This window comes from Leptonychotes weddellii, chromosome 9, assembly GCF_054177405.1.
Source record: "Leptonychotes weddellii isolate Sample4059 chromosome 9, ASM5417740v2, whole genome shotgun sequence".
NCBI classification, from domain to species: Eukaryota; Metazoa; Chordata; class Mammalia; order Carnivora; family Phocidae; genus Leptonychotes; species Leptonychotes weddellii.
This window is the reverse complement of record NC_138377.1, coordinates 102,320,098-102,343,872: the sequence shown is the minus strand read 5'-3', so window position 1 is coordinate 102,343,872 and position 23,775 is coordinate 102,320,098. Positions and strand designations below refer to the sequence as shown.

Genomic DNA, 23,775 nt, shown 5'->3' with positions numbered 1-23,775 from the left:
CATGTTAAGAAAAAAAAAAAAGAAGAAGAAGAAGGTAGCGGGAGGGGAAGAATGAAGCGGGGGAAATCGGAGGGGTGGACGAACCATGAGAGACGATGGACTCTGAAAAAGAGGCTGGAGGTTCTAGAGGGGAGGGGGGTGGGAGGATGGGTTGGCCTGGTGGTGGGTATTGAGGAGGGCACATTCTGCATGGAGCACTGGGTGTTATGCACAAACAATGAATCATGGAACACTTCATCTAGAACTAATGATGTAATGTATGGGGATTAACATAAGAATAAAAAAATATATATATATAAAAAAAAAAAAAAAAAAAGAGAGCCCAGCTGGGGAGAGGCTGAGGTCTGGCCTTGACAGGCCTCCTTCGGGCCCCAGGGAGCGCGGTGACAGTGCCAAGCCTGCCCTGGAGAATTCTCGCCCGCTCTAGGGAGTGTTGAGGTGCTGTGCTGGGGGGGGGAGGGGGGCGGGCCCTGGTGGTGGCTCCACATCACAGGGCCGAATTCCTGCTGCCAGGCTGGCCCGGCTCTCTGTGAGGGGAGCTGATAATTGAGCCATCTCTCAGGGAGCCGACCCTAAGTTTTATTAATCTGTAGGACAAAGGAAGCGGCGCTGTCCTGCTGAGGGGCCTGTGAGAAGGAGGGGAGATGAAGGGGAAGTCGTTTCTCTTCCCAGCCTCTCTGCTCCTGGAGGAAGAGGAAACCAACACAGCACTGGGGAGGAAGGTCTCCCCTGCTCCTGTCCCTGGCTGGGCTTTGCTCCTAGTCCTGGCCACCTGCCTCTTTAATCCATTTAACCCTCATGGCTATTTTTCTAAGCACTTGTCCTCAGCTCGGGCCCCCAGGGCCTCCTTGACAACAGAGCAACTCCCAGGTCCCAGTCCCAGAAACCCCTGGGCTTGCGCTCCTGGCACCGAGCTGGGTTGTTCCCCAGGAGGGGACGGGCTTCAAGGTCAGGCTGACGCCGGCTGACCTTGAAAGCTTCCCGGGCCTCTCCTGGCGTGCCTCTGCTTTCCAAGCCCAGTGAGCTCCATCACATTAAAAAGCTGTTAAAAGCGCCGTCTGGTTCACCACCTCCACGGCTCTGCGATCGATGGCTGCTGGGGCAGTCTCAATTCAGGGACGGGCCTGCCAGGGTCTGCCCTGGGGACCCAGTCCCGGGGGCTGTCCGGCTGCAACCCCATCTCCCCGCCCCAGCCATCCACCCCCTCTCCAGGGAGGGCAGTGGGAGGAGAACAAAACAGTTGGGGGGGGGGGTGCAGTATGGGGCGCCCCCTGGAGTTACGCTGTGGTTGGGGTTAACAGTCTGCACCAGGCAGTAGCCTAAATGCTTTCAGTAAATGAACTCTTTTCATCTTCATAGCAACCCTATGAAGGAGGGCTGTTACTAATCCCATGTTGCAGCTGGAAAAATGAGGCACAGAGAGGTCAAGTAACTTACCCACAGCCACACAGCTGGTAAGTGGCAGGGCTAGGGTGGGAACCCAGAGATTCTGGCTCCAGAGGCCCCTGCAGCATCCGGCGCTGGCTGGGCTTCTCCCTGGGAGGGAACAAGGCTTTCCCTGACATCCTCACAGCAATGCCAAGAGAGAAGTCTCATCATGCTCAAGTTACAAATAAAAGAATGGGGTGTGTGTGTGTGCTCAGGAATGTCAAGACACTTCTCCAGGGTCACACAGCTAGTAAGCAGAGGAGGAGACACTCAAGCCCAGACCTCACTGGCTTCAGCCTCCCCTGCAGGGCTTGTGCTCTGCTCACAGTGCCTCGCTGGGGCTGCAGGGAGCAGTCCCTTCTAGGCTGTGGCTAGCCCCACAGTGATGGACACAGAAAGCTGCTTCTGTCCGCGGAGTACCAGGGTAGCCCGAGCTGGGCCTCAGAACTGTGAGGCTTTGACCTTGAGTTGCCCTGTGGCCACAAATAAGGCCTCCCTCCTGGGCCCGCATTTACTCAGGCCAGGTGCCCGGGAGCTGGTGGGTTAGATAGGTCAGACAAGCAGAAGGTGGTGGTGAGGGGGTGGCATGGAAAGTGGGTAAGGCGCCGCAGCTGGGCTTCAGGCCCTTTATTAAATCCCAAACAAACCTAGCGACAGGTTTCCATAGTGGGATTCAATGGGCCTCCAGATCCTTCTGTCTGCCTGCCCATGGTTTTTAGTGCTCTTGTAGGTCCTGGCAGCTGCAAGGCCCTCAGACTTGCAGACAGCCTTGCCTGGGCCGGAAAGGCTCCACAAAGAGGCCCTGACTTTCCTCTGTCACCCCAACCTGCCCTGGCTTCCCTGGGGACACATCTCAAGCAGAGCAGGAGGAAGAGGCAGCAAGGGAAGGGATTCCCCAGGGGAATCTAGCTGATTTTGCTAGATGTCCTCACTCCCACTCTGGTCCCAAGTGGCTCTCACATGCGGCTGGGATGACCCCACAACTTCGTCATTTGTGGGATCTTCAGATTAACCCATAAAGGTCTGCCTTCCCGTGACAAATTTAATGCCATGGTCTACATGATGAGTTCCTCTCTCTCCATCACCTTTCCCACCTCATCACCTCCCACTCTTCCCTGGCTCGCTCTGCTCTACAGCAGCCTCCCTGCTGTACTCAAGCACACCAGGTCCACTGTGACCTCAGGGCCTTTGCACTGGCAACACTTCAATACTATGCTCCTTCCCCAGGGTCCACATGGTTGGCTGACTTCTTCAGCTCCCTGAGTCTCTGCTCTTGATTTGTACTTTCTCACCACGGCCTGCCCTGACCACTCAACTTCAGACTGCCATCCTCCTGACCCTGCTCTGTCCCACTCCACAGATTTATTACCTCTGGAACTTTGTCATTGACTTTTTAATGTTGTTTTCTCTTTCTCCTCCATTAGAATATGAGCTCTCGGAGGACAGGGAATTTTGTTTTGTTCAACATCAAATCCTGCCCTCCCTCCCCCTAGCACTTAGAACAGTGCCTAAAAACAGTGTAGGTGCTCAACAAATATCTGTGGATTAAATGAATGGACGAATGAATTGATTGCAGTACATCTCAAAGAAGAGTCAGGGTAACATTTATTTGTTTAGGGACTAGGAATGGAGCCTTGGAAGACATAGGTCAGAGCCTCACCCCTGCTGTATCTTCGCTGTATGACCTTAGGCAGGTCACTGCACTCTGGGTGTAAAGACATGTGTGTCAGGGCGTGCTCCATCCCTCACCACCAGGGCATTGTCTGGGCCTGTGTCAAGCTGGGCAGGTGTCCCCTAGACCTGGCTCAAGTTGGGGTGAGTAGATAGGTTGTGGGTAAGCATCACCCTAGACGGTTCTAGCAGAATTGTACTTCCTGTGCCCTCTCTGGGCCTCAGTTTCCCCAGCTTTGGATCCTCTGACCTCTAATGTCCTTGAGTCTATGATCTGAGCCAGGTGCTTGAGGCTGAGTGAAAGGCTATGGTCTCTGCGGGAGCAAGGAACGACTTGACAGAGGTGAGGCCTGCTGGGGGCAAGGGGGATGGCACGGGCAAGAGCAAATGAAAATACCCATGCAGGAGCACAGCCTTTCAAAGGTGAGAGTCCCTGTTCCGGGGAGAGTCTTGGGGGCAAGGACCAGCCTTCCTTCCAGCCCCACCCTCAACAAACCCCAGGTGACAGCAGCTGGCCTCCCACAAAGGCCAGCATAATATCAAATCAATCAAGACAGCAAAGAGAGCAATTGTAGGAGAAGAGGGGCCAGTGTTCAGCCGCATCACCCCTCTTCCGGGGCCTCAGTTTCCCCTTTGTGAATGGAGGGAGCTGGCTCTTCAGTTGTTTGGGGGATTTTCACCCCAGGCTGGCCCTGGAGCAGGAGAGGTAAGGGTGGTCCCGCCCGCCCTTCCCCTCTCTGTCTGTGATTGCTGTCGCCTGCTCCCTCCCCTGCCCTCCCCCAGCCCTCCCCACCCCCTCTTTCACAGCCCCCAGCGTGCTGTGCAGAGTTATTAGTTTAGGTTCATTTAGAATCGGCTTAGCAACCCCACACCCCTGGAACCTGGAAGCTTAAAGCACAAGATGTCTGGCAAATGGAAATTCAATTGCTTTAATATAGAGACTATTTTGCTGCAGTCCAACTGGAGCCTCTTATTAAGAATCTGATGGAATTTCTAAATAGGGAGAGAGGCCCCAAGGAGGGGCCATCGCCCATCACACACCAACATTGCTCTTGACATATTTATGGCTCCAATAAAATCTCCCATCTGGTATATTTTAAAATAAAATTGAAAATTTATCACTTTCCCTGAGTCGGTCTGTCGTTCTCCCCAGGAGGAGATAGCCAGCCTGAGATTGCAGGAAGCAGTGGTAGCGGGAGGCAGGCAGGCAAAGAGGTTAGGCCGGGCTCTGATTTAAATTTCAATACCTTCCCCATTACAGCTGTCTGGGCTGGGGAAATTACTAGGGGGAAGCTGGCTCTGTGCTTCTCCTATTTCTCTGGACACCCGTTCTCTTCTTCCCACCATGGCCCACAGGCTTGGTTTGTTCTCTGCCCTAATTTGCAAGATCTGGATGAGCCACGACATGACAGACAGGGGAGAAAGCCCAGTCTGCTGGGATGTTAGAGCTCTGGGCTTGGGGATCAGCCTCATCCCTACTCCCCCCTATGGAGCCCAGTGCACATCTTTGGGGACTACGGGATGGTTCAAGAGGGCCCCTCTATTGATTAGGGTTCAGAGGTGAAGATCAGGGCTTAGACTTAGGTGGGGATTAAGGCTCAGTCTATAACCAGCATTAAGGTTCAGTCTAAGATCAGAACTTGAACAAAGGCTAGGATCAGGTCTCAGTCTATAAGCAAGGTCAGGGTTGAGACTCAGGCCGGTGTCAAGGTTCCGTCCGTGAACAAAGACCAGGCTAAGACTGCATCATTATAGAAGTCAATTCACATCTCTGAGCTTCAGTTTCTTCTGTGAAATGGGGAGGGGAGTATGGCTCGTCTGCCTCACAAGGCTATTTTGAGGAATAAATGAAAACTTCTGTAGCATTTCATAGTTTATAAAACGCCTGCACATTGTCTCCTTTGGTCCGCATGAGAACCTCTATTTTAAAGACCAGAATATAGGCTGAGAGAGGTAAGGAAGCTTATCCAAGGTCCCACAGCCAGTAAACATAGACAGGAAGTAGGGGTTGGGCATGGCTCTTCCTGACTCCAACCAGTCCCTAGAACACAGTAACACCAAGAAGCAGTGACCAAGACCACACTTGTCAACCCACTACTCATTTCCACCTCTCTCTATGGTAACAGAACACATACTCTGTTCTGGGGGCAATGTGTCCTCCCAAAATACCGCTACATGTCCCAGCTTCCCTTGCAGCCAGGAGTGACAATGAGATCTGAATCATTGTGTGGAAGCCCTGGGAAAGTTCTGTCATAGGGAGACAAGGAGCATGCATGTGTCCCCACCTTTTTTCCTGCCTGGAATGCAGACACAGTGGAGCTCAGCAGCCATCTTGGACCACGAGGTGACCCTGCGGAAAGCAGGGCTGAGGATGAAGCCAGCAGAGAGAGAAGGAGCCTGGGATACTGAGGACATGGTGGAGCCATCACACCAACCCTGGGCCACCGACCTCCAGATATGGAAGAGTATTCGACACAACTAATCTGTTTAGGTCATTAAAATTGGGTCTCTGGTACCAGCAGGCAAATGTATTCTTAATTGATTCAAAGGTGTTACCCAGAAAAAGAACACCGTCAAATAAGCTTGAGAAATACCAAGTTAAACAGAGTCTTTCTTGCAGGATTTCCCAGAGCCTATAAAGGCTAACCAGTTTGGGGAACTGTCAAGCCAGGGATGTTACAGGCTATAGCTCCCAAGCTTGCTTGTCATAGAACCCTTTTATAGTGGCACACTGTGGTGTGTGTGTGTGTGTATGGTGTGAGGTATGTGTGTGTGTGGTGTGTACACGTGACGAGGGTGTGTGTGCTATATGAGGGTGTGTGAAGACGTGTGTCAGGGGGTGCGTTTATGACGGATGTGCGAGAATGTGTGTGAGGGTGTGTGTGAGGGTGTATACGTGTGTATGTGTGTGATGAGCATGCGTGCGCACGTGAGGGTGTGTGTGAATATATGAGTGTGTGTGAAGGCGCGTGTGCGCGTGTGTGTGTGTGTGAGAGAGCATGTGTGAGGTGTGTATCTGGGGTGTGGATGTGAGGATGTGGATGCATGAGAGTGCCTGTGAGAGGTGTGTGGGAAGGACGAGAGTGTGGTGTGTGCCGTGTGCTGTGAGAGAGAGACCGAGTCTGGGTGCCAGCAGGCCACTCCTGACGTCTGTAGCCTGGAGAGGCTTTGCCCAACACTCTCATTATTAAAACAAACGAAGACACTGGCCCCTTCTTCTGAGACTGCCTTCCACTTCCACAAGCATTCTGATTCCAGTTCCCAGGAGCCCTCATGTAGGGCCAAGCAGACAGGGCTAATGTGGGGACAAACCTGGAAGTTCGGCCTGGGGCAAGAGGACCTCCTTGTGGCCGCTGGAGCCCTCAGGGACAGTGCAGGGGCCACTTCGGGAAGAAGAGGGCTCTGGGCCTCCTTCACATCTTGTGTAGTGCACTGGCAGCCCGGCCCCCTTGCCACCCCAAGGCAAACAGGGACATAGTGTCATGGAGTGTGGCCACAGACAGTGACTGGCAGGCTGGGATCTGGAGCCAGCTGTCCTGGTTCCTGGTTCAGGGCTCTGCTCACAGTTAGTCCCTGCCCTCTCAACCTCCCCGCTGCGCTTCAGTTTTCTGGAAGGTTCCGGCTGAGTCATGTACTTATCTGCTGTTGTGGCTACCTCTCACTCCTCCGGGGGGTCCCGTGGCAGGCTGCAAGATCTTGACGCACCCTTTCAATGCCATGTTAAGACTCAGAACACAATGGCAGTAGTTGAGGCACCTGCTGCCTGGCTTGGCAAGGACTGCATTCCCTGTTGGGGAATTGTTTACTGCCCTGTGAAGGGGTGAAGTCTCCCACTACTGCTTAAACACGGGTCCTCCTTGGGGAACATGGCCGTAGCTGAGGCAGTTTGTCACCGGCCTGTGCCCAGGAGAGAGGCAGGAGTCGCCGCGGGGCAGCCCACGTAGAGAGAAGGGGGGCATGTGGTGCCCAGAATCCCAGACTGAGGATGGGGGCCTCGAGGCGGAGTTCAATCCATTGCCCAGGCCTCACTCTCTCTATCTGTGCCGTGGGAAGGTGGATCAGGCCTCTGAGAACTATCTAGGGCCAGAATTCTAAAGTTCTGCCCTGTAAGGACACTGTAGGGAATTGCAGGCGGGCCAGGAGGACGGCTAACGCTCTCTCTTGCCAGGGGGCTCCAGGGAGCTGGAGCCATGCCTGCTTCCTCTCCTTAGCCCCAGAGCTGGACTGTGCACAGCTGGGGAGGAAGAGCCCCTCCCTGCCAGAGGGGGAGGCACGGGCCGCGTTCTAGAGGGAGGGTGGGGAGAGGGGAGAGGGGAGAGGGGCGGGGAAGAAACAGAAGGCTGAGGCCCCATCTGCAGAAATCCCAATAATATCAAAACTTTCATAAGACCCTCATAAACCAAGAAATGCATCTTGGACCTAGGAGGTGAAGGATCATTTAAATAGCAAATTCCCTTGTGCCTGCAAGGGCTTGTTTATAGAGTCTGGAGCTGAGAGTGCAGGTGGTCCCACACAGAAAACTGGAAGCTTTTCTTTTTAAACTCCCTGAAGATTCATCTGCAATGCAGATGAATCATCTTAGAAATAAGAATGAAAACAGGGTTTGATTTTCACAAAGGCCAATTCAGAAGCACACTTCCTCTCCAGCCAAGGACACCAACATCTGTGTGTGAGATAACTATCCCCAGCTGGGTGGGAGCCTGCCCAGGTCCTGCCAAGGTCAGGTGGGTCTGCACACACACCTGCATGTGAACTCATGGTATACACACACACACACACACATTCACCTGCTCAGATCCACGGCAGAGACATTTTGGATTTGGTCTTTACATAAGGCTTACCCTGTGCCTGAATCTGGATCCAGAGATTTCACTTACTCTGAACAGTTATTGAGTATACACTAAGAACCAGGATCTGGGAATACTATGACAAATAAGATGCAGTCACTCAAGGAACTCACAGGCCAGGTGGAGAGATAGAGAACAGAATACTATGGGAACACAACAGCTGGGCATCTAGCCCAGGCTGGGGAAGTCAGGAGGGCTTCCTGGAAGAGATGGCATCTTGGAGTTGCACTATCCAATATGATAAGCACTAGCCACATGGGGCTATTTATATTTAATTAATTTAAAGTAAGTAAAATTTTAAAATGCTTCCTCAGTAGCACTGGCCACATTTCAAGTGACTACCATATTGGATAGTACAGAGATAGGACATTTCCATCATCACAGAAAGTTCTATGGGACAGCACTATGAGGATGAACAGACCCTCCCCAGGTGAGGGAGGTGGAGAGGTGCTCCAGTTCCAGGCCTAGAAGTAAGACACAGTGTGTCCAGGAGCCCTGAGCACAGGTGTGAGGAGGAAGGGGAACCCAAGCTGGAGAGGAGAAAGAACTCAAGTGGGAGCTGAGGGCTGCATGTGTTGGCAAGGAGCTAGGGTTTTGTCCTGAACGTTTGGGAAGCCTTCGAAGGGTTTTCAGCAGGGAGGAGCCAGGTCAGCTTTCCTGGTTGGAAGAGCTTGCTTGGGGACTGGACTGGGTAGGGGGAAAGCCTGAAGGCCAGGAACCCATGAGCAGTTGCCAGCAGCCGGACAAGAGCAGAAGTGGGGAAGAGGGGCTGACCTGGGAGCCAGGCTGAGGGGACCTGGAGTTGGATTGGTGGCAGTCTCAGGGGAAGGCCTTCTGGCTTGAGTGACAGGTGGGCTGGGGCTGCCCTTTCTGGAGAAGAGAGAGAACCTGGGGGAGGAGCTTACTTGGGCCTGTGCGGAGTGTCAGGGAGGCGGAAACCCCCACGCCTGGCAGGTAGGTGAGGGCACCTGGTCTTCTGGGGAGAGGCAGAGCTGGAAATACTGATAGGGTGGTCATCAGCAAAGCGAGGTGCAAGTCCTGCAAGGATTCTCCCAGGAGAGTCCCCCGTAAGACAATATTGGAGCCCTGGGAAGCTTGGGTGAGTTTTAGTGGCCAAGGAAGAGAAGGAGCCAGAGTGCCAGAGAAGAGCGAGGGAGACCAGATGTCCCTTTGGAAGCACACATGTAGCTGCGGTTCTGTCCCTCAGGGTGTGGGAGCTATGGCTCTCTATCTAGGCAGGTTCCTGGAGGAGACAGTAGCTGGGCACCAAGGGCTTAAAGAGGAAGGGAATTCATGGCAGCAATGATGAAGAGGCCACGGGACAGCTTGTAGTTTCCAAAGACGGCCACAACAATCTCCCCCACCCCCCGGGCACTTCTCCAGTGTGACCTTGCCACCTGCTTCTGGAGTCCCGGCTCTGCGTCCCTCCTCGTGCATCTGAGCAGGCTCGTGACTGCTCGGCCCAGTAGAGAACAGCAGAATCGACACTCTGGGATTTCTGTGGTTGGGTCATAAAATTGCAACGCAGCTTCCACTGTGTCTGCTGGGACACTCATTCTTGGAGCCCTGAGCCACCGTGTCAGAAGTCCTACGAGGATGGAGGCCACCGTGCTATGAAGAAGCCCAGGCCTTGTAAAAGGGCTCCGTGTAGGTGTTCCTGTCAACAGCCCCACCTAGCTCCCAGCTTAGTGTCAGCATCAATCCTTAGACAGGTGAGTGGATGAGCCCCCAATGATTCCAGACCCCAAATGTCAAGTCACCTCCAGCCTTTGAGGCCCCAGACATCACAGAGCACATACAAGCTGTCCCTTCTGCGCCTTGCATAAATGCCTGACCTACAGAATCCATGAGCCTAATAACATGGTCATTGTTTAATGCTACTACATTTTGGGATGGTTTGTTATGCAAAAATAGTGGTATCCAGAAGAGGCAGGAAGAAAACAGATCAGGCTGTGGGCATATGGCAGGGACAGGGAGATGACTGGACTGGATGGGGATAGGGCCCCAAATGCCCCAGGGAGGGGTGAGCTTTACCCTGCATGCAGGTCAGGCAGAGGAAATTGGGTGGGCTGAGCAGACGCTCATGCTATGAAAGTGGCGAAGGCGGGTTGTTTGGAGCAGAGCTGTGAACGTCAGAGATAATTCTGGCATGGGAGGTTTCCTCAAGGGCAACATCCGGGAGCTCCTGGTGGGAGCAGCACCAAGAGGTATAGAGAGCTTTGGAGTCTTACAGATTTATGTTAACTCCCAGTGCTTTCACTAACCAGCTCTCCCTGAGCCTCAGTTTGTTGGTCTGGAAAATGGGAGTACAGATTCTTCCCTGGCACGTAGTATATGCAAGGTAAAATACGACTCCCTTTTATCAGTTTTTTCCCTCTGTTATTTCTCATGTTTTTAAAAAAAATGTTTTAAGATTTTGATTTTTTAAGTAATCTCTACACCCAATGTGGGACTCAAATTCACAAACCTGAGGTTAAGAGTCCCATGCTCCACTGACTGAGCCAGCCAAGCGCCCCTATTTCTTATTATGTTAACAAAGGATGCTCACATGCATGTAGCCCTAACGGTTGATAAACACATTCAAGGGCAAGGTTATTTGCCTTATTTTAAAGACACAGAAAATGAAGCCCGGAGGAGCTGGGAGTGTCCCAAGTCTCACAGGTCTGGAGCCTTCGGCTTGTGCTTTTTCTGCAAGTGCATGTTGTTCCCTTCCTAGACGTGGGGAGGAGAGGAGGGGGCAGGCTGGTGCCCTGGCGTGCCCCAGGGGTTCTGGGCAAGGCTGCCAGCTGCGGATTAAGCATTCCTCCCCAGCCCTGCTCCAGCACCAGCCTCCACAACTGCTTGAACTCTGGAGTCCCAGACAAATTGTAGCCCAGAGAGCAAGAGCGACTGTGGGGAGCTTACAAATGTGGCAGGCCCGGCTCTCCCCACCCCCTGCTGCCACTCCACCGCCTGCCTTCAGGCCCACGGTCAGAGCAGCCACTGAGGAACTCCCACCATGGCCTCCTGGGGTCCTCGCTGCCTGGGCAACCCCTACCCCCAAGCCCTCAGAGCCCTGGATGTGCCACCTGGACCCCAGCTCCCCTCTTCCAGCCGCCCTCCTCAGCATCTGGCCCCTTCTCAGAAAGCACTGCTGTTGCCCCTAGCAACAGAGCTCCCGGACACATCCTGGTCCTCCTCCCTCCCCCCCTTTTCCTCTTCCTCCTTCTGCTTCCTCATTCCTATCCTTCCTCCCTGCCACCCCCTTCCCTCACCTGTGGAGACCCTGCCAAGGGCTGGACATCTTTGTCCTCCTTCCTCTTACTTCCACTCAGTCGGGTAAGAGAGCTAACAGACAGGCCAGCATGGGGGCTGGGGAGCCCAGCAGAGGCACCTGATGCGGCCTGGGCAGTCAGGGAAGTCTTACCGTAGGAGGTGAGCTCTGAGCCGAATCCCAGTGAATAGACAGAGAGGAGAGAAGAGCACGAATAGGCTGGGCGAGTTTGGTGCAGCTGGACCGTAGGTTATACAGGCCACGGCGGCAGAGCCTGGAGGTGGTGCAGGGACCCGGTTCTGGAGGTCAGCCCCAAGTGTGAGCTGAGGAGTGGGAGGCAGGTGGGAGGCCTGGGGCGTCCTGTTTGTGTCACTCTGAACTGGCTGCGCTGGGCCCCGGGATTGCCCTGTGGGTGGATGATGTACCCGAGAACCCCTCGCCAGTACTGCCCTGCCTCTCTAGGGCCCAGCTGAGAAAGGTGGAACCTCCGGGAGGGCAGGAGTCCGGGGTTGGGGGCGAAGCAAGTGGGGATGAAAAGGACAACGGCGGAGATAGGGGCTGAGCCCTGGCTGCCTTCCTTCTTAAGCTCGCCAGGGTCAGGCTGCAGGGTCTTCACGGCCCCGGCACGATAGCAGCGTCAGCACCATCGGCCCTGGAAAGGCTTCTCCTCGCATGCCTCTAGTTCTGGGAAGCTCACTACGTCCCATAGCTCTGATGAGGAGACATTCCCTTGGCTCCTGAGTCTACGCTCTTTTCTGGGCCTGGGGTGCCCTGAGAGCCTTACCTGAGAGTCTTCCCAAGACATCCCATGGGTCCCGGAGCCCGAGGTACCCAGGCCCTCAGGCAGAGAGTATCGACTATGCTCATCAGCAGAGGGGCAACCCGGAAAGGCCAGGGGGCTTGGCTGGGCCACAGCAGGCACAGGGTTTGAGGGGAGCTGGGGTCCAGGTGGCACATCCAGGGCTCTGAGGGCTTGGGGGTAAGGGGTTGCTCAGGCAGCAAGGACCCCAGGAGGCCATCTGTATACACGTCTTTCTCCCCAGTGCACCATGAGATCCTCAAGGGTGGGGATTCTGTGCCTCAAGTTTGTTCACAAATGCCGAGTGAGATAATCAATATAGCAACACCCCTGCCTCTCTCTGAGCCTCAGTTTCCCCCATCTGTAACATGAGGGCAACAGGCCAGTGGTCTTTGAGGACTGTTTTGGCTGGCGAAGGTGACTAAGTATGGGCTATTAGAAGGAGATGGAGTGTGTCGTCTAGATCATCTTTGTCCTCCTCGCCCCCCACCGCGGCCCCTCTGAGTTTCAGGACTGAGCCTTAGGGAAAGGGGTGTGAGGGCCCAGCACTCACTGTGTGGCCCTGGGTAGAACCTCTCGGAGGCCTCAGCTCCTCATCTGCCAAATGGAGAGAATAATCTCTGGGATGTCTCTTCAGGGTGCTGTGAGCCTTGGAGACGTCTGCCGGACCAGAGTGTTCCATTAGGAACGGCCAGAACCCAGGCTGCTAAGGATACAGCTGTCTCAGCCGCCGCCCAGGTCTGGACAGCCCAGCCCTGGGGCTCGGGGTCCCTGGGGCTCTGCTGCCCTCCAGTGGCCGGAGGCCCCCTCCCCCACCGCCGCCCTGGGCACTTAGAACCTGTGAGCTTCTGGTTCATTCAATGGGCAGCCACCCCATCTTAGGACAGACAGACACTGAGGCCCAGAAAGTGGGAGGGACTTGTTAGGGGTCACGCAACAAGTCGGGGCCAGCGCCTGGACCAGAACCTGGGCCTCCCAGCCCCCAGCACTTCCAAGCCCAGGGTTCGGCTACTCCTCTTGAACCCGACTGCCAAGAGAGGGACCCGCTCCCTCATCTGCCCGACCTGCCTCACCTGGCGGCCCCTGCCTGGTGGGCCCTGCCCTGCTGGCCACTCTCAGCACTGGCCAGACCGCCCCTCTGAAAAGTGTTCCCCATGCCTGTCAGGGGTCATGCCTGACTTAGGGGACCAGTAACAGGGGCTGGGAGGGTAGCTTAACCCCCCACCCTCCTTGATTAATCAAATACTTAAAATAATGGCCGTGGTCATGATTGATGGACAGAGCATAGCTAATTACCCTGGAGATTAAAATGACTGTTTCTGTTTAAAAAGGCTGCAAATGAGTTAATTATTTCCTTTGCTCACCTCTCTAACCTCGTTACACTTCTAAATGAATAGCAATATTGATCTTGGAACTGATTTTGGTGTTACACCGCCTGAGTGGGTTTAATTAGGGTTTGAAAACGCTGCAGTGCCTCCTCCTTCTGACCGAGGAAATTAGCCTTGGGTTTTACTTACATTTCACAGCCATGTCCTCTGCACAGACAGAAGGGCTAGAACATGGTGCAGCGATGCCTGACGCCTGCCACCTTGGCCCTACCCCGGCTCCCAGCTCCCTCCCTGCCCAGAGCAGCTGCTGACCCTCGCCTCTGACCTCTCCAAGGATGCGGTGGGAAGGTCATCGGGGGCAGCTCGTTTAGCCTCCTCTGTCACAACGGGACATGACAGGGATCACTTGGTGAGGCGGGGCCAGGTCTGGGATCAGAAACTGTCACGGCTTCCCAGCGCTACACCTTGATGGCTCCACGGCTGAAGAAATATTCTTCTCCACAACCCTAAGGGGCCGCCCCCCGCTTCCGGCTCCCTCCCGCCCCTCCTCTCCTTGGGGCCACGGGAACAAAGGCTGCCAGCCCAGAGGAAGGTGGGGGACAAGCAGGGGAGCAGGAGCAGGAGACAAAGATCACTACTCTGGACCTGTCACTGACATATGGATGACCTTGAGCTGATCGGCCTCTCTCTGGGCCTAGGCCTCTCTCCTCTGGACTTGACAATCTGTTTTATGTCAGTCCCTCCTACTTCCCCCACCATGAGTCTTCAAGGGCAAGTGGATGTGAGCCAGGCACACAGAGGTGGAGGCCAGTTGTGGTCCGTGGATCCAGGACAAAGGGTGGGTCTGCTCTCTCTTACTCAAAATGAAACCTTCCCTTGACCTTGGCTCCCTTCTGCCTGTCCCCAGTCCATCTTCTTGAAACAGTTGTCTACACTCACTGCTGTATTCCCTCATTCTGACCCACTTCTCTGTCCTCTGTATTGATTTCTCCCCATTAAAATGATTCTCACTGAGCTATCAGCAACCTCTGAATCGCCAAACCCAGCCAGCACCATTTGGATGGTCGGCTGTGGCCTGGACCTGCCTTGATGCCTCCTCGTCCCTCTGCCTCCACGATACGCTAGCTCTGGGTTTTCCTCCTCCCCTTCCTTTGCGGGCATCTTCCCTCCCACCCTGGAAGTATCTCTTCTCCCCTTTCTTCTCACTTTGCATCTCTGGGGGAGCCCACCTCTCTCAGATGGTTGAAGTCAACAAATCCCAAATCACCATTTTGGGTCAGTCCTCAGTCCTGAGCATCATGGAGAATAAGCCCTAAGGGGCGGGACATAGTTCCATCTACACTTAAGAAAGCCTACCCTCGAGATTGCAGGATGGTGGGAGAGGGCACTGGTGGGTACGGGAGAACCCGTGAGGTGGCTGTTTAAGTCTGAGCAAGAAAATATTCAGGACTGTGGCGGAGAGGATTGGACAGAGGAGGTGGTCCACAGGATGGGGAGGTTTGAGGATTGATTGATTCCTTGTGGGGATTCTGGGATAATGGCCCATTCAAGTTGGGCACGGGGCACCTTTGGATGATAGTGGTGATATCAGGAAGAAGCAGGCTTGCAAGGAGTGTGCATTTTTTAGCGTTGAGTTTGAGGTGTTTACCCAGATGTTCAGAAGAACAAAGAGAGCCCTCAAGGAAGGCAGGTGACTCATCCAATTCCTGCAGGCAGTTTGTGGTCCTGCTACTCGGGACGCAGGTTATCAGTGGGGCAAGGAGCGCGGCAGAGACTGCATGTCCATGGCATGGTGCGCCGTGACAGGTGGGACCCCAAGGAGGTTGTGGGAGAAAGACAAGCACTGCATTAACAACTGGAGGCATTAGAGCCCAGCATTCATACCGGATTTGCCCACTGAAATCTGGGAGCCAGGTCACACGCCCTGCCTTATCAAACAAGGAAAGGAATGAGGAAATTAAGGATCAGACTCCTGACTGAAACTGTCCCCAGTCATGGACTGAGTACTCACCCTGGACACAGACTGAACTAAACTTTGATCACACACTAAGTTATGACCCAGGACACACATTGGACCCTGAGCCTTGACACACACTGAACCTTAACCGTGGACACACACTGAATCCTGACCCTGGACACAGACTGAGTCCTGACCCTGGACACACACTGAACCCTGACCCTGGACACACTGAACCCTGACCCTGGACACAGACTGAACCTACACCCTAGACACACACTGAACCCTGACCCTGGACACACACTGACCTTGATCCTGGACACACACTGAACCCTGACCCTGGACACACACTGAGCCCCGACCCTGGACACACACTGAACCTTCACCCTGGAAACACACTGAACCCTGAAAATGGACGCACACTGAACCCTGACCCTGGACACAGACTGAATTTGACCCTGGACACACACTGAACTTTGACCCTGGACAAGGACTGAACCTTGAGCCTGGACACATACTGAACCCTGAGCCTGGATACACACTGAACCTTGACCCTGCACACACTGAACCTGACCTGGACACACACTGAACCCTGAGCTTGGGCACACACTGAACCTTGACCCTGAACACACATTGAACCTTCACCCTGGACACACACTGAGCCCTGACCCTGGACACACTGAACCTTGACCCTGGACACACACTGGGCCCTGAGCCTGGACACACACTGAGCCCCGACCCTGGACACACACTGAGCCCTGAGCCTGGACACAGACTGAACCATGATCCTGGACACACACTGAGCCCTGACCCTGGACACACACTGAGCCACGACCCTACACACTGAACCTTGACTCTGGACACACATTGAACCCTGACCCTCATCACACACGGAGTCCCGACCCTGGACACACATTGAGTCCTGACCCTGGACATACACTGAGCCCTGACCCTGAACACACACTGAACCCTGATCCTGGACACACACTGTACCCTGACCCTGGACACACACTGAACCTTGACCCAGGACACACACTGAGCCCCAACCCAGGACACACACTGAGCCCCGACCCTGGACACACACTGAAACTTGACCCGGGACACACACTGAACCCTGACTCTGGATACACACTGAACCTTGACCCTGGACACACATTGAACCTGAGCCTTGACACACACTGAACCCTGACCCTGGACACACACTGACCCTGAACCTGGACACACACTGAGCCCTGAGCCTGGACACACACTGAGCCCTAACCCTAGACACACACTGAACCTTGACCCTGGACACACACTGAACACTGAATGTGGACCCACACTGAATTCTGAGCCTGGACACAGACTAAATCCTGACCCTGGACACACACTGAACCCTGTCCCTGGACACAGATGGAATTTGACCCTGGACACACACTGTACCTTGACCCTGGACACAAACTGAACCCTGAGCCTGGACACACACTGAATCCTGACCCTGGACACACATTGAACCCTGAGCCTGGACACAAACTGAACCCTGAGCCTGGACACACACTGAACCCTGACGCTGGACACACATTGAACCCTGAGCCTGGACACACACTGAACCCTGAGCCTGGACACAAACTGAACCCTGAGCCTGGGAACACACTGAACCCTGACCCTGGACACACACTGAACCTTGACCCTGGACACAAACTGAACCCTGACCCTGGACAGAACTGAGCCCTGACTCTGGATACACACTGAACCTCGACCCTGGACACAAACTGAAACCTGATCTTGGACACAGACTGAACCCTGACCCTGAACATACACTGAACCCTGACCCTGGACACACACTGAACCCTGAGCCTGGACACACACTGAACCTTAACCGTGGACACACACTGAACCTTGACCCTGGACGCACACTGAACCCTGATCCTGGACACACACTGAACCCTGACCCTGGACACTCACTGAACCCTGAGCCTGGACACACTCTGAATCCTGACCCTGGACACACACTGAACCCTGACTTGGGACACACACTGAACCTTGACCCTGGACACACACTGAACCCTGATCCTGGACACAGACTAAACCCCGACCCTGGCCACACACTGAACCCTGAGCCTGGACACACACTGAACCCTGCCCCTGGACACAGACTGAGCACTGAACGTGGACCCACACTGAACTCTGCCCCTGGACACAGACGGAATTTGACCCTGGACACACACTGTACCCTGACCCTGGACCCAGACTGAACCTTGAACCTAGACACACACTGAACCCTGAGCCTGGACACACTCTGAACCCAGACCCTGGACACACATTGAACCCTGAGCGTGGACACACTCTGAACCCTGACCCTGGACACACATTGAACTCTGAGCCTGGACACACACTGAGCCCCGACCCTGGACACAGACTGAACACTGAATGTGGACCCACACTGAACTCTGAGCCTGGACACAGACTAAACCCCGACCCTGGCCACACACTGAACCCTGCCCCTGGACACAGATGGAATTTGACCCTGGACACACACTGTACCCTGACCCTGGACCCAGACTGAACCTTGAACCTGGACACACACTGAACCCAGACCCTGGACACACATTGAACCCTGAGCGTGGACACACTCTGAACCCTGACCCTGGACACACACTGAACCCTGATCCTGGACACACACTGAGCCCTGACCCTGGACACAGACTGAACACTGAATGTGGACCCACACTGAACTCTGAGCCTGGACACAGACTAAACCCCGACCCTGGCCACACACTGAACCCTGCCCCTGGACACAGATGGAATTTGACCCTGGACACACACTGTACCCTGACCCTGGACCCAGACTGAACCTTGAACCTGGACACACACTGAACCCTGAGCCTAGACACACACTGAACCTTGACCCTGGACACACACTGAACTTTGACCCTGGATACGCACTGAACCCTGACCCGGGATACACACTGAACCCTGAGCCTGGACACACACTGAACCCTGACCCTGGACACACACTGAACCTTGACCCTGGACACAAACTGAACCCTGACCCTGGACAGAACTGAGCCCTGACTCTGGATACACACTGAACCTTGACCCTGGACACATACTGAAACCTGATCTTGGACACAGACTGAACCCTGACCCTGAACATACACTGAACCTTGACCCTGGACACACACTGAACCCTGACCCTGGATACACACTGAACCCTGACCCTGGACACACACTGAACCCTGAGCCTGGACACACACTGAACCCTGACCCTGAACACACACTGAGCCCTGACCCTGGACACACACTGAACCCTGAGCCTGGACACACACTGAACCCTGAGCCTAGACACACACTGAACCTTTTTCCTGGACACACATTGAACCCTGACCCTGGACACACATTGAACCTTGTTCCTGGACACACACTGAGCCCCAACCCTGGACACACACTGAGCCCCGACCTTGGACACACACTGAACCCCAACCCTGGACACGCACTGAGTCCCGACCCTGGACACACACTAGCCCTGACCCTGGACACACACTGAACCCTGACCCTGAACACACACTGAGCCCCGACCCTGGACACACACTGAGCCCCGATCCTGGACACACACTGAGCCCCGACCCTGGGCACACACTGAACCCTAACCCTGGACACGCACTGAGTCCCGACCCTGGACACACACTAGCCCTGACCCTGGACACACACTGAGCCCTGACCCTGGCCAGTTTCATTGGCCTCTTTTTGTTCCCCTTTCCCTTGCTCTCCCCTGGGGTGGGGGTGAAGGTGAGGGAGCTCAGTAGCACCAAGAGGGGCAGACCTATAGCAATGAAGGCAAGATAAACCCCAACCAGTATGCAGGCCCAGGGAACAGCAGCTTTGGGAGGGGTTCACGGCTTATGTGTAAATACTGGAATTTTTGGTGGCATAGTTACAAAAGGCAAAAGACTCAAAGCTACTCTGAAGGCTCCAGCGGCAAGGTCCTGGCAGTCACCACTGTGCATCAGGGCCCCCACAGTCCTGTGAAACCCTCCAGTGACCTCTGGGCTCTCTGGGTCCTCAGGACAGAGTGGCCTTTGAATGGAGCCATTGATTGTCCTATAGCTGTGATGTCATTTCCTGTCTCACTGTGTCCTGTGACCCACTCAGCTCAACTCTCCGCTGGACACAGATGGAACATTATGCTCTCTGTGAGTCCGGTGTGATACTGAAGAGTCAAACTCAGGAGCCAGACTGTCTGGAATCCAAACCCTGGGGCTGCCCATCCCAGCATGTGGTCATGAACAAGTTACTTCACCTCTCTGTGCCTCAGTCTCCTCATCTCTAAAATGGAGTCATAGGAGGGGCTCCTGTGTGGCTCAGTGGGTCAAGCGTCTGCCTTCGGCTCAGGTCATGATCCCAGGGTCCTGGGATTGAGCCCCACATCAGGCTCCCTGCTCAACGGGGAGCCTGTTTCTCCCTCTCCCTCTGCTGCTCCGCCTGCTTGTGTGCTCTCTCTCTGTCAAATAAATAAATAAAATCTTTTTTAAAAATGGAGCGATAGGAGCATTTACCCCAGAGGTTGTTCTAAGGATTAACATGAGTTAATTCCTATGAAGTGCTTGGTGCCTGGCACATGGCATGTGCTATATTTGGGTTAGGTGTTGCTATCATTTTGCCCATTGGTGCATACTTGGCTGACACTGTGAGGTCAGAACACTCGAGGGAAGCCTGTATTCAGACCCTGATGGACCATTACAGCTCAATGGCAATTGGTGCCTACTCCGTGCTGGGCACTGGTGACACAGGGAGAATAAGACCACAATCCTGCTCTCAGAGGGCCCACTGTCTGTGGAGACTCCATCCTAACATGAGCTGCGTGGGCTATGCAGGAGGGAAAGTGGTCCAGATGAATTCACTGGGGGGTTGTTGAACATATGCAACAAATGACATTTGTTGAGCACCTACTGTTTACCAGAAGCTGCTCTAGGAGCTTTACACACATTATATCACTTTATTCTCACAAGAGGATGATTTGTAACAACAGAACCATGACCATCTTATAGGTAACTCTCCTGCTCAGGAAGGGTGGGACTGGAAAAGCCTGAGCCCTTTCTGGGGGAGGGAGGGGTGTGAGTGGAGGTGTGACTGAGCCCCAGGGGATCCAGGGACCAAGGGCACTGCCTGGCTGAGGGGTATGAGAGGCATGGGTGTGGGCAAGGGCCTTGAAAGCCAAGCTGAGGAGCCCTACTCAGTGATCATTCTATATTTGAGCCAAGCAGGGCTCTGGTATGAGAGAGTAGGACCACCCCGTCCCTAGGCCCACCTGTGACCACCAGGACTGACTGTGAGTGCACCACACCGCCCAGAGAGCTCTGTGGAGGGTGTGTGCCTGGGAATGCAGGTATGCCAGAGCTGGCCAAGGGGTCCCATTCTGGATCCCATCCCATAACCCCAGGCAGGGAGGGCTCATAACAGAGGCTATGGGGGCTGACAGAAAGTGCCGCTCTGGTGGGCGACAGCTTCCTCAGTAGGGAGACCTCTAGGCTGGGCTGTGGGTAGGCCTGGAAGCCTAGGAGGGCAGCACTCTGTGGGGTTGGGGGATACCCCCTCAGCTCTCTAAGGCCTGCACTGTGACCCAAGGACCCTGACAACCTGCACCCTGAGCCTGGGGAGGGGAGACTGGAGGCTACCAGGTGTTGGGGGGGTGTTGGGGGCCTGCACCTCCCTGTACTTCCTGCCCCAGGCTCACCTCCCCAGCACAATTAGCTACTCTTGTCTCTAATTGATTCCTCTGGTTTTTACAGGACAATTAGAATTTAAATTGCCTTTTACAAAGGTCACAAAAACATGATCAAAGAGGAATCTATTAGAGGGGTTGTGGTAACTCTTCCTTCTCAGTCTCCCAGAGTTGTGGGGGTGGGGATCCAGGCCCTAGGGAGCTATCACCAACGGCATAAGGCCCTACTGTCACCCCAAAGTCTTTCCCAAGGCTTTCCCCACCAAGGGCAAATCTAAGCTCCCCTGCCTCATTGCTGCTCCCTCCCTCAGCCCTATCTCCCATGATGACCCTTCTCTAGCCTGAACCCCAACATGTCACATTGCACCAGCTGTGTTTCAGATGGCCTGATTGTGTTCCTAACCAGCTATGTGACAGGCAGGCTACTTGCTCTTAGGAATCTCAGTGGCCTCATCCACGATATGGGGCCACTACATGTTACTTCCTAAAGGTGGGGGGCTCCACATGAAGAGCATGTGGCATCGTTGTAGGAGGGGAACCTTTGCTTGTCTGGCCCCCTGTATTTGTCTGCCTCAGCCAGGAGGCTGTCTCTGGGTGCTCATGCTTCCTCCGATCCTCCAGCCTGACTGTGGCCCATGCATCATGTGCTTCTGTTGCTGCCCAGGGGATGAGGTGGTCTGTCCCCTGGGGGTCTAGGACATTCTGTCCGCTCCTTCCTCTGGCTCCTTCAGCAGCCTGCACAGGGCTGGACACCCACAGGGAAAAGGTCCACTGCCAGATGGAGAAGTTGGCTCAAGGAGAGCCCAGGAGCTCATCCATAGAGGGCTTACCCTCTGCTGGGGCAGACGCAGGCCTGGGTAACAGATGTGATCCAGCCTTACATAGGTTGGGGCTCCTGAGGACGATTGCTCGGAGCCTCAACCTCTCCATCTCTGCCATAGGGACCAGGCTGGAATGTCTCTGATGGGCCCGCTGACTCAGGTTCTTGGTCTTGGATCAACTCGTGATTGCTGGGGCGGGGGCTCCAGGCTGGAGGTAGCTGGACAGGGTGGCCTTGGCAGCGTCAAGGGGCCTCTTTTGGGCCAGCCCGCTCATCCAGGCCAGTCTGGGTTGGCCCAGCTTCCAGGTGGACAAAAAGAGGCCAGGGAGGGCTTGGCTTCCTGGGGGCCTCCAGGCCCTGACCCCACCCCACAGGGGAAACTGGCAGCAGCTGCAGCCCCGCCCCCCCAGGTCCCGCCTCCAGGCGGGGAGGGCTGCCCCAGAAAGCTAGTGGCAGCGCCCGCCTTGCCAGCCGGGCTGCAGGGAATCAGGAAGAGGTATGGCTGCTCCGCTTGCCCTGGTGGCTCGTGGCTGAGAGGCAGCCCACCCGGCGGCTCTGTGAGACTTCAGAAAGGAAGCGAAGTTCACTGAGCACCTCTGATGTGCCGGCCTCAGGCTGGACACTTGACTCTCTCACCTCACAGAATCCTGCCAGCGTGTCATCATTTCGCAAATGAGAAAACAGGCTCAGAGAGGTTGAGCACCCAGTCCAAGGTCACACAGTGAGGAACTGATCGAGCTGAGAGTTAGCCTCAGGCTTTCCTGGTTCTAAAATAGAAGCCCTGCATGGCCCAGGCCCACGCCAGATAGGGGCCCTAAGGGATCCCGTGAACCTGGGCCTCAAAGCCCGCATGAGGGACATGGCAAGATGTCATGTGGCTCCGCCTGAGGGGCTGGCAGGGAGCGCAGTAAGGGGTCTGGGTGGCTTTTGGGGGGAAGGGCAAGGTAGGGGGATTTGTGCTCTCTGTGGCCCCCAGGGGCAAGAGACATCATCATTCTTCATTTAGAAGCAGGCGTAGAGCTGCGGGGCACGGAGATTACCCAGGTAATCCAGCCCAGAGGAAGGTGGGGGACCACCCCCTGTCCCTAGGCCCACCTGTGACCACCAGGACTGACTGTGAGTGCACCACACCGCCCAGAGAGCTCTGTGGAGGGTGTGTGCCTGGGAATGCAGGTATGCCAGAGCTGGCCAAGGGGTCCCATTCTGGATCCCAGCCAGATTACCAGACCCGGCAGAAGTTCATTTGGATGCCAGAGGAGGTGGCTCCGGGCCCCAGGCCTGCAGCGCAGTCGAGGAACTGCCCGCCCTCTGACCCGGTGTGAGCCGGGATGCCCACCTCTGAGGAAGTCCGTGCGAAGCTGGAGAGGCAGGAGGGCAGGGGAGAGGATGGGCCCCCTTGCGACCCTCAGAGCAGGTGAGGGAGGGACAGGAACCGGGCAGAGCCATCCATTTGTGCCTGTCTCCGAGACCCTGTCTCACCCCGCCAGCAGAGGGGACATGTGTAAGTGGAGTGGGGGCGGGGCAGGGAGGCAGGGAAAGCACGGAGGGTCTGCTCCGGCCTGCAGCACCCTCCCTGGCAGGCAGGGCTCTTTGCTCTGACCCTGGGTCCGTCCAGGGCTGGGAGGGGACTGGGCGTTCAGCCAGTGCCTGAAGCGTGAGAAGGTCTCTCTGGGGACATAAATCCCACGGGCCCAGGCAAACAGGCCCACAAAGGTGTTGTGACAGCCGCGGTTAAATTAAGTGGCCGTGACAGAGCCAGGTGGGGCTGGTTTCCTGAACGAGGATTTAGGGCCTCCCGGCTTCATTTACTGCCCAGTTGGCCTGGGCCCTCCCCAGTACCTGCCTGCCTGAGGGAGGCCCATTCGTGGGGCCGGGGAGCTCCTGCCACAGAGCGGAGCCAGCCAGGCCCTCATGTGCCTCATCTTACATACATGCGCCTACGTGTGTGTGTGTGTGTGTGTGTGTGTTGGG

The 23,775-nt window shown here is 55.2% G+C and overlaps 2 long non-coding RNA genes across 4 annotated transcripts in view; one reads left to right on the top strand and one right to left on the bottom strand.

Annotated features, from left to right (window-relative positions):
- LOC145723298 (uncharacterized) overlaps positions 1 to 5,620 on the top strand; it is an 8,978-nt gene extending 3,358 nt beyond the window's left edge. For all 3 annotated transcript variants that reach the window (XR_014148227.1, XR_014148228.1, XR_014148226.1), the window contains exons 2-3: positions 1,360 to 1,454; positions 5,408 to 5,620. This is a non-coding gene — a long non-coding RNA (uncharacterized LOC145723298). The remainder of the gene's footprint in view (positions 1 to 1,359; positions 1,455 to 5,407) is intronic.
- The window catches only part of LOC145723227 (uncharacterized), an 80,414-nt gene that overhangs the window by 25,089 nt on the left and 31,550 nt on the right, over positions 1 to 23,775 (bottom strand). The window lies entirely within an intron of this gene.